The 13,670-nt window shown below is 42.0% G+C and overlaps 1 protein-coding gene across 23 annotated transcripts in view; it reads right to left on the bottom strand.

The window, feature by feature from the left end:
* Positions 1-13,670, bottom strand: part of NCOA2 (nuclear receptor coactivator 2) — a 428,580-nt gene that overhangs the window by 284,463 nt on the left and 130,447 nt on the right. For 10 of the 23 annotated variants that reach the window (XR_014057045.1, XR_014057046.1, XR_014057048.1 and 7 more), the window contains exon 1: positions 961-1,066. The exons of 4 other annotated variants lie outside the window; for them this stretch is intronic. The gene's annotated coding sequence lies outside the window, so the exon portion shown is untranslated. Of the gene's footprint in view, positions 1-358; positions 528-560; positions 873-960; positions 1,067-1,165; positions 1,283-13,670 lie in introns of those variants that run through there. 9 more of the 23 variants (XM_081501794.1, XM_081501801.1, XM_081501791.1 and 6 more) reach the window with 8 other exon arrangements.

Here is a 13,670-nt window from a genome sequence, read left to right as displayed (position 1 = left end):
AGCCCCGGCCCCTGCGCGCCTCCTGCACACACGCCCGCACCCAGAAAGTTAAGTCAGGGGCGAGCCCGGCTCGGCGCCGCCGCGCTCCGGCCCCCCCCCCGGCTCCCCGCCCCCACCGCGGCCCGGCCTGCTCGGCCCGAGCGCGCCGCCCGCCCCGCCCGCCGCAGCTCCTTCCCGTCCGCGCGCGGCGCCCCTCGCCCCCCGCCCCCGACGCTGACACGGGCCGGGCCCGGTCGCCGGGCCGCGGATCCCCTCTCCTCCCGGCGCCTCACCCCGCCGCCCGCCCCTGACAAGGCGCTTCACCTTCACACACCCCCGAGCACTTCCCGAGTCCTGCCACCCCTCGCCCAGCTCCCACCCTGCGCTGCAGTCGCTCCGCGTTTCCATGAAAGAATGCACCTTCTCGGGCTTCACCTTGCCGTCTCTCTGCCTCGCGCCCCCCGAGGGTGCAGGAGACGCGCTCCGCGCCGACCCGCACCGGGCAGGGGCGGCGGGCGCCGCGGTTCCTCCGGCGGGGGCCGCGCCCGCGCCCCCGGCCTCCGCCGCGCCTCGGCTCTCACCTCTTGGCCGGCGCCGCGGGCTGCAGCCTCCGCCCGCCTCGCGCTCCGGGACTCGTCTCCCGAGCTCTCGCAAAGCGCTGGAGCGCCTCCTTTCTCTCCCAGGGACTCCGCGTCTCCCCGCCGCTTCCCGCCCTCCCCACCCCTCCCCACCCCCCCACCCCCAAGTCCCAACTCCCCAGCTTCACGGCGCCTCTCCGGGGATGCAACTCTCGTTTTCCGCGCACCGGGGCAGCGGTTCCCCGCACACAAAACAGCCCTCTCGGCGGCGCGCAGCTCTGCCCGGCTCGGCGCAGGAAGGGCGATCGCGGCCGCGGGGTGGGGACGCGGCGCCCCCCGCCCGTCCGCTGCCCGCCGCCCGCCTCCAGCCCGCCCTCGCGGCCCCCAGGGAAGGAGCGGTTACCGGCTCGGGTCGGTCACGCCGTCAGGTGCCGGCTGCCGTCGGCGCTGACCTTCGCCGCCGAAGCTGTGGCTGAGGCTGCGGCCGCCATGTTCCCGTGTTAATAACTGCTGCCTGGTTGTTTATTTCAATGGAGATCCTCCCCCAACTCCCTCCTCCTCCTCCTCCACCTCCTCCTCCTCCTCCTCCTCCGCGTCTCCGCACTTGCCTAGAGACACACAGACCGCGCGAGCTCGCGATCAGGGGAGGGGGCTCGGGAGTCAGGCAGTCCCTCCCTCCGCCTCCCGGGCCGTGGCCGCAGCCGAGTCCTGTCACTGGGGAAAGGACGGGGCGGAAACTTGCGTCCCGCGCCCCCGGGGAGGGGGCAAAGGTGGACGGAGGGTTCTCCGGGGAGCCGACCCTGGCCGCGGACTCTGCAGCATCTCCGTCGGCGCAATCCTCTTAAGAAGACGACCCGGGGAGAGGTGAAGAGTGAGGAGAGAAGGGAGAGGCAACAAAATGGGTGACGGTGGTAGCAGGGAGGGTGACCTATGGGTGACTGGAAGCGAGGGGAGAGTAAACAGATGACTCCATGGGAGGGCAAAGGGCAAGTGCCAAAAAAGAAAGCGAGCGTATGGGACCGGCCGGGTCTGCAGAGTGGAGACTGTGGGATCTTGAGGTTGCAGACGGCCAGGCAGATGCCCCCGCACGAAGATGGGGAGAACGCAGTGCCAGGTTCGCCCCAGGAGGAGCCACCCGTCCGCGCTGCACCGGCGCCCCTCGAGCAGCAGCCGGCACCCCTAGGGCGCACCTCGCACTCCCGCGTCTGCTGCTGCGCCCTGGAGGCGCCCGTCGTCCATCAGTTCTCCCCGGGCTCCTGTTAGGATTGGCTTCTTCCGTGGCGGCCGCCTCTGAAGAGGGGATGGAGGGGCGCGACCGTGCAAGAAGAGCTTAAAAGGGTGCCACCCAGCAATTGCATGATAAAGCAAAAGTGCACACAGTGTAAATAGCCTGACCTGGTTGAGCATTCTCGTCACGACCTGAGTCACAAAAGTTTTTTATTCAAAAGTCCACTTTCTAGACAGAAAGTGATGTTGGGGGGACACGGAAGAGTTGCACTGAAGATTCAAAGAGAACCCTCGTAAACTCACTTGGATCAGCTTTCTGCCTTGGAAAAGCAAGTTCTTCCCAACCCAGATACACTTAGAAAAAAAAAAAAATAAACATTTGTTGAACAGATTTCCTTATTTTTAGTCTTAAAATGAGAAAAGTCACTTGCCATGGACAATAATAGTGTTTATTGAACACTTACTGTGTGTTCAGTCACTGGGCTAAGTGATTTCTAGATTTTGATTCTCAGGCCTTACAAAATAATACCATTTTTATCCTTCACACAAAAAATGAAGTTTAAAAAAGTTTAAAGAAGTCGTAGGGTCATAGAGCCAGGAGGTTGGAGAGGATTTGAGCCCGGTTCTGTCTGACTCCAGAGCCCACACTTTTAATGGTGACTTCAACCTCAAATTTGTGGGAGTACCACAAATTTTCTTTGGAGAAAGAAAAAAATGTGTGTGTGTGTGTGTGTGTGTGTGTGTGTGTGTGTGTGTGTGTTTGACTATGGTAGAAAATGTTTCCAAGTGGAGAGTATGAGTGGGTGTGTAGTGGAATAGTAATTCCACTTTTTTTTACACTATAATGTTTGAAATGTTTGCATTCACCATGTATTAATTTCATAAGTTTTTATAGATTATTTTAATTTCGTGGCATAACAGATTTCTTGAAATCCCAAAGTTCTCAAAACACTGCGGAAGAAATTGGAATGGAAAGGGTTTTTTTATGACCTGTGTTCTTTCACAAATACTTGTCCAGTGTATTCCTACACTGAAGTAGTAATCACCTGGGGTCTGTCACATTGCTGGCCTCCAATTTCCTTTCTTGTCCTCACCCCCAACTCTGATTTGTGATAAAGGAAAGATTCTCCTTCTGGCTTTTTAGCTCCCCATTTTTCTGGCAGAGGTCCAGAATTCATCAGTCCTCTGGAGCAGATTTCACACTTTCAAAAACACCCATGATATCTGTGCAAATAAATGACTCCCCATTGCATTTCCATATTATTCAATAAAACTTACTCAAGATGCCTGTTTCTACAAACATAAAACAAACAAAAAAATCTGACGGCATAGCATAATGAGTTCCATCTCCAGCTGCTAATCAGTTGCCTCCAACCTTGAGGAATCCTATAACTTCTACTCTCTAGTACAGCCTCTGGGCTCCCTCAACACTTCACGCCATAGTTAAAACAATATTCTGTCTTGTACTGCAGTTGTTTATATATTTATCTTTCTCTTTCACTAGATCTTAAGCTCTTCAGGACCCATGTCTTGTTCTTGTTTTTACATGCTACAGCTCCTAACTTATTTAATGTTAACTGTCTATGTGAATCTATAAAATGTAAATGACATTATCTGATCAATCTTAATGTTCATTTCCCCAACTCACCCTCCAATACCTTGCTCTTAAAACATATATATGAAAAATGTTTTCAGTATTTTCGAACAACTTAGATTTCTGTAAGACCTCAGAATAATTGTTTAGTACAACCAGCCATAATTATTGGTAAATTATCATGTGATAATGTAACATGAAAAGGAAGAAAAGTAAATAAACTGACTTAGTTATTCAGTCAAAGAAAAAAATGAAAGTAAAGATATAGGAACTGGATATATTACCAACAGAGAACAACCCAATAAGGAAAAAAATGTGGGTGCAAATCAGAAAGGGGAAGGAAATTATTGAAATTTAGTAGAAGCAGAAACAACACACCATGGATAGATGAGGCAAGTAGACACATCAAAAAGAAATGTCAGCCAAATCACGAATGCAACTTAAAGTAATAAAGAAAAATGATAATTTAGATAGTTAACAATACACCTAAGAAAATCAGAACAATGTGAATACTATAGAACAAGAAATTCTATATTGTCTGCCTTCTCATCCTCATTCAACTTCAAATTACTCACTTCCTTCATAGATAAGCTATATAAAAATTGGAAGATTCATTGTGATTTTTGTATTATTACTACTAACATGCTTCATGATATAATGAGAGGTAATATGGTATGGTACACTATATTACAGATAATGCTTGGATGGCGTCACTGACTCAATGGACATGAGTTTAAGTAAACTCTAGGAGTTGGTAATGGACAGGGAGGCCTGGTATGCTGCAGTCCATAGGGTCACAAATAGTCGGATACGATTGAGCGACTGAACTGAACTGAATATAGTGTGGTAAGAAGAGCTATTAAAGATAGGAAAACATATGAACTGGGCTTTGCTTCTTAACATGTGAGTAAATATATCAGTTTCCTCATCTGTATGATTATTGGAAGACTCAAACAAAATGGTATAAATAAATGTGGTTTGTTAACTCTCAAGTTCTTTACACGAATAGAGTATTATGTTGACTAGATCTGTGCATGGCACAGTTATCTCAGTGTTCAAGTTGTAAGAGCAAAAAATGTATCGTTTATTATATTTAAGATGTAATCACTGAAGGAGGGAATCAGTTAAAACTGACCGACATTTGATTATTGAAAAAATCAATTGTTTGGCTAGGTATTTCATTCTTATTGTATACGCTCTCCAAATCCCTTAAATATTATAGGTACCATAAGTGCTACTGGAGATCAGTGGAGAAATAACTACAGAAAGAATGAAGGGATGGAGCCAAAGCAAAAACAACACCCAGTTGTGAATGGGACAGGTGATAGAAGCAAGATTCAATGCTGTAAAGAACAATATTGCATAGGAACCTGGAATGTTAGGTCCATGAGTCAAGGCAAATTGGAAGTGGTCAAACAGGAGATGACAAGAGTAAACATCGACATTCTAGGAATCGGTGAACTAAGATGGACTGGAATGGGTGAATTTAACTCAGATGACCATTATATCTACTACAGTGGGCAGGAATCCCTTAGAAGAAATGGAGTAGCCATCATACTCAACAAAAGAGTCCAAACTGCAGTACTTGGATGCAATCTCAAAAATGACAGAATGATCTCTGTTCATTTCCAAGGCAAACCATTAAATATCACGGTAATTCAAGTCTATGCCCCAACCAGTAACACTGAAGAAGCTGAAGTTGAACAGTTCTATGAAGACATACAAGACCTTCTAGAACTAACACCCAAAAAAGATGTCCTTTTCATTATAGGGGACTGGAATGCAAAAGTACGAAGTCAAGAAACACCTGGAGTAACAGGCAAATTTGGCCTTGGAGTACAGAATGAAGCAGGGCAAAGGCTAATAGAGTTCTGCCAAGAGAATGCACTGGTTATAGCAAACACCCTCTTCCAACAGCACAAGAGAAGACTCTACACGTGGACATCACCAGATGGTCAACACCGAAATCAGATTGATTATATTCTTTGCAGCCAAAGATGGAGAAGCTCTATACAGTCAGCAAAAACAAGACCGGGAGCAGACTGTGGCTCAGATCATGAACTGCTTATTGCCAAATTCAGACTTAAATTGAAGAAAGTGGGGAAAACCACTAGACAATTCAGGTATGACCTAAATCAAATCCCTTATGACTACACAGTGGAAATGAGAAATAGATTTAAGGGACTAGATCTGATGAACTATGGATGGAGGTTTGTGACATTGTACAGAAGAAAGGAATCAAGAACATCCTCAAGAAAAAGAAATGCAAAAAAGCAAAATGGCTGTCTGAGGAGGCCTTACAAATAGCTGTGAAAAGACGGGAAGTGAAAAGCAAAGGAGAAAAGGAAAGATATACCCATTTGAATGCAGAGTTCCAAAGAATAGCAAGGAGAGATAAGAAAGCCTTCCTCAGCGATCAATGCAAAGAAATAGAGGAAAACAACAGAATGGGAAAGACTAGAGATCTCTTCAAGAAAATTAGAGATACCAAGGAAACATTTCATGCAAAGATGGGCTCAATAAAGGCCAGAAATTGTAGGGACCTAACAGAAGCAGAAGATATTAAGAAGAGGTAGTAAGAATACACAGAAGAACTGTACAAAAAAGAACTTCATGGCCCAGATAATCACAATGGTGTGATCACTCACCTAGAGCCAGACATCCTGGAATGTGAAGTCAAGTGGGCCTTAGAAAGCATCACTATGAACAAAGCTAGTGGAGGTGATGGAATTCCAGTTGAGCTATTTCAAATCCTGAAAGATGACACTGTAAAAGTGCTGCACTCAATATGCCAGCAAATATGGAAAATTCAGCAGTGGCCACAGGACTGGAAAAGGTTAGTTTTGATTCCAATCCCAAAGAAAGGCAATGCCAAAGAATGCTCAAACTACCGCACAATTGCACTCATCTCACACGCTAGTAAAGCAATGCTTAAAATTCTCCAAGACAGGCTTCAGCAATATGTGAACTGTGAACTTCCAGATGTTCAAGCTGGTTTTAGAAAAGGCAGAGGAACCAGAGATCAAATTGCCAACATCCACTGGATCATTGAAAAAGCAAGAGCGTTCCAGAAAAACACCTACCTCTGCTTTATTGACTATGCCAAAGCCTTTGACTGTGTGGATCACAATAAACTGTGGAAAATTCTGAAAGAGATGGGCATACCAGACCACCTGACCTGCCTCTTGAGAAACCTCTGTGCAGGTCAGGAAGCAACAGTTAGAACTGGACATAGAACAACAGACTGGTTCCAAATAGAAAAAGGAGTACGTCAAGGCTGTATATTGTCAGCCTGCTTATTTAACTTATATGCAGAGTACATCATGAGAAACGCTGGGCTGGAGGAAGCACAAGCTGGAATCAAGATTGCCAGGAGAAATATCAATAACCTCAGATATGCAGATGACACCACTCTTATGGCAGAAAGTGAAGAAGAACTAAAGAGCCTCTTGATGAAAGTGAAAGAGGAGAGTGAAAAGTTGGCTTAAAACTCAACATTCAGAAAACTAAGATCATGGCGCCCAGTCCCATCACTTCATGGAAGATAGATGGGCAAACAGTGGCTGACTTGATTTTCCTGGGCTCCAAAATCACTGCAGATGGTGATTGCAGCCATGAAATTAAAAGACGCTTACTCCTTGGAAGGAAAATTATGACCAACTTAGTGTATTAAAAAGCAGACATTACTTTGCCAACAAAGGTCCATCTAGTCAAGGCTATGGTTTTTCCAGTGGTCATATATGGATGTGAGAATTGGACTATAAAGAAAGCTGAGTGCCGAAGAATTGGTGCTTTTGAACTGTGGTGTTGGAGAAGACTCTTGAGAGTCTCTTGGACTGCAAGGAGATCCAACCAGTCCATCCTAAAGGAGATCAGTCCTGGGTGTTCATTGGAAAGACTGATGTTGAAGCTGAAACTCTAATACTTTGGCCACCTGATGTGAAGAACTGACTCATTTGAAAAGACCCTGATGCTGGGAAAGATTGAGGGCAGGAGGAGAAGGAGATGACAGAGGATGAGATGGTTGGATGGCATCATCAACTCAATGGACATGGGTTTGGGTAGACTCTGGGTGTTGATGATGGACAGGGAGGCCTGGCATGCTGTTGTTCATGGGGTGGCAAAGAGTCGAACACCACTGAGCGACTGAACTGAACTGAACTAAATGTGTCTGATACAGGTCAAGCGTACGACATATATTTTTAGTTCTCATCAAAGCAGGCATTATAGGTATTATTATTCTCATTTTACATATGAATATAATGAGGTTCCAGGATATTAATTTATGCAAGATCATAGAGCTGTCTTTGCAGCATGGCTAACAGATTGCACTAAAGTTCTTTTCTCCATCACTGAAAATGTCTGCTACTCTAAGCAGCAGATTATCTTCATCCTTATTTCCTCAGTACCTATAACAATTATTAAAACATAATGCTCAACAAATGATTCTGAAATGAATGAATCAAAAATGCGGGGTTCCCATCAAACCACACTACACACGACAAGACTAAAATCACCCCTACTATTTCTTTCCCACTTGAAAACACTTAATCTTTAATCACCTACAGAATACAATTCAAATTCTTTACCTTATATTCAAGACCTTATATTCAAGATTGAATAAGTGTGACCCAAACTGCTTTTTCTAGCAATTACAGCAACAAAATTTTTAATACACCCTCACTCATTCCACGGTGTCCTGGAAACAGGCTGACATGAGTTTCAATCTTGGCTCTTACCAACTGTGTAAACTTAGGCAAGTTATTTAGACTCTCTGCAAATCCTACCCTGTGAAATAAGGTAAGAAAATGAAAGGGAGGAAGTAAAATCATCTTTATTCATGTGACTGTGTACATAAAAAATTCAAAAGAACCTATAACTATTAAAGTAAATGTAAGATCACAGGATACAAGGTCATTAGTCAGATATATTATAAATTATATTTATATTTATTAGGAAGAAACAGAAAATGACATTTTTCAAAATATCATTTACAAAACATAAAAAGCATCAAATACTTAGGAAAATATTTAACCAAAGATAGCAAGATCTCTACACTGAAAACTAAAAACAATGCTGACAGAAATTTACAAAGGCCTAGATAGAAGGAGAGATATGTAGACTTGATATTGTTAAGATGTCAGCTCTCCCCAAATTGATCTTTAGATTCATTATAATTCCAATCAAGATTCTGGCACATCTTTTTAGCAAAAATTGAGATGCTAATTCTAAAATTTATGTGGAGATATATATAATCTAGAACAGCCAAGATGAACTCAAAAACAGGTTGGATAATTTACATTACTGATTTCAATAATCATTGGAGAGCTACAATAATTAAGACAGTGAGAGACTTTTTTTTCTTGGGCTCCAAAATCACTGCAAATGGTGACTGCGGGCATGAAATTAAAAGACGCTTCTTGGAAGAAAAGCTATGACCAGCCTAGACAGCATATTGAAAACCAGAGACATTACGTTGCCAACAAAGGTCTGTCTAGTCAAAGCTATGGTTTTTTCAGTAGTCATGTATGGATGTGAGAGTTGGACTATAAAGAAAGCTGAGCACTGAAGAATTGATGCTTTTGAACTGTGGTGTTGGAGAAGACTCTTGAGAGTCCCATGGACTCCAAGGAGATCCAACCAGTCAATCCTACAGGAAATCAGTCCTGAATGTTCATTGGAAGAACTGATGTTGAAGCTGAAACTCTTTGGCTACCTGATGTGAAGAACTGACTCTTTTGAAAAGACCCTGATGCTGGGAAAGATTGAAAGCAGGAGGAGAAGGGGACAGCAGAGGATGAGATGGCTGGATGGCATCACTGACTCATTGAACGTCAGTTTGAGTAAACTCCAGGAGTTGCTGATGGACAGGGAAGCCTGGCATGCTGCAGTCCATGGGGTCTCAAAGAGTCGGACATGATTGAGCGACTGAAGTGAATATTGGTGTAAAAATAAACAAATAGATCAATGGAACAGAATAGAGAATCCAGAAATAGACCCCCAAATTTACAGTCAATTGATTTTTTACAAAGTTGTCACATTCAACAAGGAAAAGAAAGTCTTGTCAATAAATAAGACTGGAACAACTAGATAGCAGTATGGAGAAAATGAATATTGACCCCCTCCTCATGTCGTTATACACAAGAATGAATTACAGATTGATCATAGACTAAGATGTAAAAGCTAAAACTATAAACCTGCTAGAAAAAAAAATGGGTTAATAAGTATCTTTAAAACTTTAAGGTAGACAAAGAATTTTTTTTTTAACAGGACTTCAATGACACTAATCAGAAAAGAAAAATAAATGATAAATTGGACTTCATTAAAATGATAAACTTCTCATCAAAAAATACCACAGAGGAAGTGCATAAGTAGTACGTGGATGGGGAGAATATATCTGCAACACACAAATCTGGCAAAGTACCTGCACCCAGAATAAGCAAACAACACCTCTAAATTAATTTTAAAAAATCCAATTACAAGATGGAAAAAAGACTTATAAGGACACTTTACAAATGTATGTGAATAGTCAATAAACATAAGAAAAGATACTCCAAGTCATTAGTCATCAGAGAACTAAGGCAAATTAAAACCATGGGAGATAGGACTTACCCTCTAGAATAGCTAAAATTATAAAGGCTGACAGTCCCTGATATTGGCAAGAATATGGAGCAATTGGAAGTCATTTGTTGCTGGCAGGACTATGCAAACACTTTGGAAAACAGGGTAGCACTTCCTCTTACACTAACTATATGACCCAGCAGTTCTACTCCTAAGTATTTACCTAAGAAGCTGTTGATCTGAATGATGATTACATTTTGACAATGATTTGTCAAGCTTCACTGAGTAGTACACTTTGGATTTATGTATTTTACTATCTGTAAATTATACCAGAACAGGTTACTATTGGCATTTTTTTATGCAATAAAAGAGAAGTTTCTCAATATAATTAATTGTATATACAAAAAGTCTATAACAAATGTCATACTCAATGGTGAAACATTTAGAGCTTCTCCTAGAGACTGGGATAGAGAATTGGAAATAGAATGCCCAGTATTATCATTTGTATTCAGTATTGTGCAGGAGATTCTAGTCAATGTGATAAGGAAAGAAAAATGATGTAACTATCACTAAAGGAAGAAATAAAAGTTCCCCAGGTGGCTCAATAGTAAAGAACCCACCCGCCAATGCAGGAGACACAAGAGACACCGCTTCTGCCCCTGGGTTGGGAAAATCGCCTGGAGAAGGAAATGGCAACCCACTCCAGTATTCTTGAAAATTCATGGAAAATCTCGTGGCCAGAGGAGCCTGGTGGGCTATAGTCCAGGGGGTCGCAAAGAGTTAGACACAACTGAGCACACACTAGGAAGAAATAAAACTGTCATTGTTTGCAGATGGCATGAATGTTTATGTAGAAAATCCAAAAGAATCAATGAACAGCTAGAATTAAATTTTAGAAGCTCTCTGGCACTGAAGGTCAATATACAAAATACAATTGCTCTTTTAAAAAGTATTTTAGAGCAGCCTTATGTTCACAGTAGAATTGATTGTCAGGTATAGAGATTTCCCATAAACGCCCCTCCCCCACACATACATTACTCCCCAGTTATGAACATCCCCCCCGGAGTGGTATGTTTGTTACAATACAATTGCATTTTTATATATTTTAGAAACAGAAAATGAAAACTTGAAATGTAAACTGAAAAGCTGTTTCGCAATATCCATTAAAGCTGAGTATTTCTGCTTTATGACCCTGTAATTCCACTCCTAAGTATATTTCCAGTAGAATTCAATGACAGATGAATGAATAAACTACAGTGTTTTTGCACAATGGAATACTAGATGGAAGTGAAATGAATGAATGCATGATAAAAAAAGAAAATAATACAGTACAATATGAGAATCACAGCACACTTGTGTACTCTGATAAGTAAGAACTGGTCAGGTGTTGATCTCATCTCACTTAACACAAAAGTTCATGTGGGTAGGTTGACAGGGAGTCTTAGAACAGGATGTAGGTTCTAGATCATAATCTAAACCCATAAACAGTGTTACTTAAGCACTTGGTTAGTTGGTTGGTTGGTGACATCTTTTTATTTGGCAACCCACTTTAGTATTTTTGCCTGAAAAATCCCATGGACAGAGGAGCCTGGTGGGCTGCAGTCCACAAGGTTGCAAAGAGTCAGACAAGACTGAATGACTAAGCGTGTAAGGATATAACCTAAAAATTGCCATTTTAACCTTTTTTAAGGGTACAATTCAGTGGCATTAAGTACATGCACACTGTTTTCAACCACTACCCATCTCCAGAACGTACTCATGAAAACATTCTGGACATGGTATTAAGGACTCAGTTTCCAACCCAAGGAATATCCAAGATCCCATGTATCAGGGAGCTAAAGCACACTCAGAGGGAAAAATCTTCCTTCAGTTAAAATGCAAGATTTTTGTAAAATCCTGGGTGTGAAGGGGAATGTCTGTGTTCATTGTTAGCTAGGACAGAAAAATACCTTCATCAAAAAGAATGTATCTGAATAATGACTCTTCTTCCTTAGAACCGTCTTCTTGCTTCTTTTGAAACAGGCTTCTGTAAAGGTGGACCACTTGACAAATAGTGCTGCTCGCCACAGAGCTCTCATTCTAGCCATATTTCTTGGGCTTTAAAATATAACACTCTGTTTTTATTCAAAACATTTACAGGGTCAATCAATGTTATATTTTAATTAATCTATTTTTTATGAATGTCAGTTTTTTACATCCTTGATGAAATGCCTTCACTTTTGGTTTATTTGTTTTAATTTTTTTAGCTTGTATCCAAGATGATTATGAAGTTTCAGACACACAACTACCTGAAAGATTGCAATTATTCTCTTGCCCCATCCTCAAACTCTAATATCCTAGTTCTTCACTGAGCAGTAGGCATGTGGATATTTGTTGTTCTTTATAGCTGTCACACCTGTTAAAAATATTATTTTGTGTGTATTCAATATTTAATAAAAACAACTTTTAAACAGTCCTTCTGTGTTATATATTTTACTTAAGCATATTCTTTTGTTACAAAACGAGAAAAGCTAATACTTAGATCTCATATTTCTTTTGGACTAAGTTTTAAAATAAACTGCTAATACTGGATATTTTCTAATACACTCAATCCCTGCCTTACATATGGCCAGGGCCAACCAACCACCTAAGACTGGCAAGGTTTTTACTTGACTGGAGTTCCCTTCTCTTTTTGCCTCTCCCTAGGGTTTTTCCCACTGGTGTTTCCTCTTCTCCCTCTCTATTTTAAACCTCACATACAGCTTTTACTTTCCCCTCATTAACAGTGGTTTCGTTCACAATACCACCACTTCCTTGTATCTGAATCCTATGCCTCTCAAGAGTTTAGTTGTTTGTTTCAATCTCTACTGCCATCCTAAGATAAAATGCCAAGCACAGGTGAGTTTGAATACTCTTCTGCAGTGTAACCACTAACCCCAAGACTCACCATTCTAATGTAGACAAGCTTAACAGAGTGCCTTTCCAAATACAGCAGATTAAGTTCTAGTTTTCCACAGAAACACATATGATGGTTATGTTCTATTACTACAATTGTGCTATTTTCGATGTCATAGGTTTTAGCAGGGCAGCTCTGAGAATCTAAACCCCTTGCAAAACCTTGTTTCCATAGAAAAATATGTTCTGCCTCATAACCAATCAATGAACAAATAAACTTTTGAAATAAATCCATGAGGATTGCCTGTACTTTTCATCTGAGACTTCAAAGCCTTTCACAAAAACATCATTTTTTTTCTAAAAAAAAAAAAAAATGCCATTTTGCCATAGCTAATGATTATTAAAGGACTTGTTATGTTCACAACTAGGAAGTGTATATTAACAACCTTTGGACATGGAGTGCCAGAGATAATGCACAAATTATTACCAGGGGTATTGGATATGCTTCTTTCCATTTATTAATTCACTAGAAATTTATTGAGTTCCTATTCTGTGCAAAGCATTATTCTTGGTACTGGAGACCAAGTAACAAACAAGACAGGCAACAGCCCTATCTTAATGGAATTTACAAATCATGTGGCTCATACCTGGCACTTGGTAAATATTTGTTGAATGAATGATTGAATGTGCCTAAAGAAAACCATTCGCATAGAATAAATATTTATGTTTTATAAAAATTAAGTGAAATCAGTGAACAGAGGGGTGGCAGAATGCAGAATATAAATTAGACAGGGGAATGTGCTCAAATGGGGCTTCCCAGTGCTTCAGTGAAGAATCTGCCTACAGTGCAGGAGACA

This window comes from Giraffa tippelskirchi, chromosome 6 (genome assembly GCF_054371585.1).
Source record: "Giraffa tippelskirchi isolate mGirTip1 chromosome 6, T2T-mGirTip1v1.2.pri, whole genome shotgun sequence".
Lineage (NCBI taxonomy): Eukaryota > Metazoa > Chordata > Mammalia > Artiodactyla > Giraffidae > Giraffa > Giraffa tippelskirchi.
The sequence above is the reverse complement of the archived record's forward strand: the minus strand, read 5'-3'. Positions and strand labels throughout refer to the sequence as shown.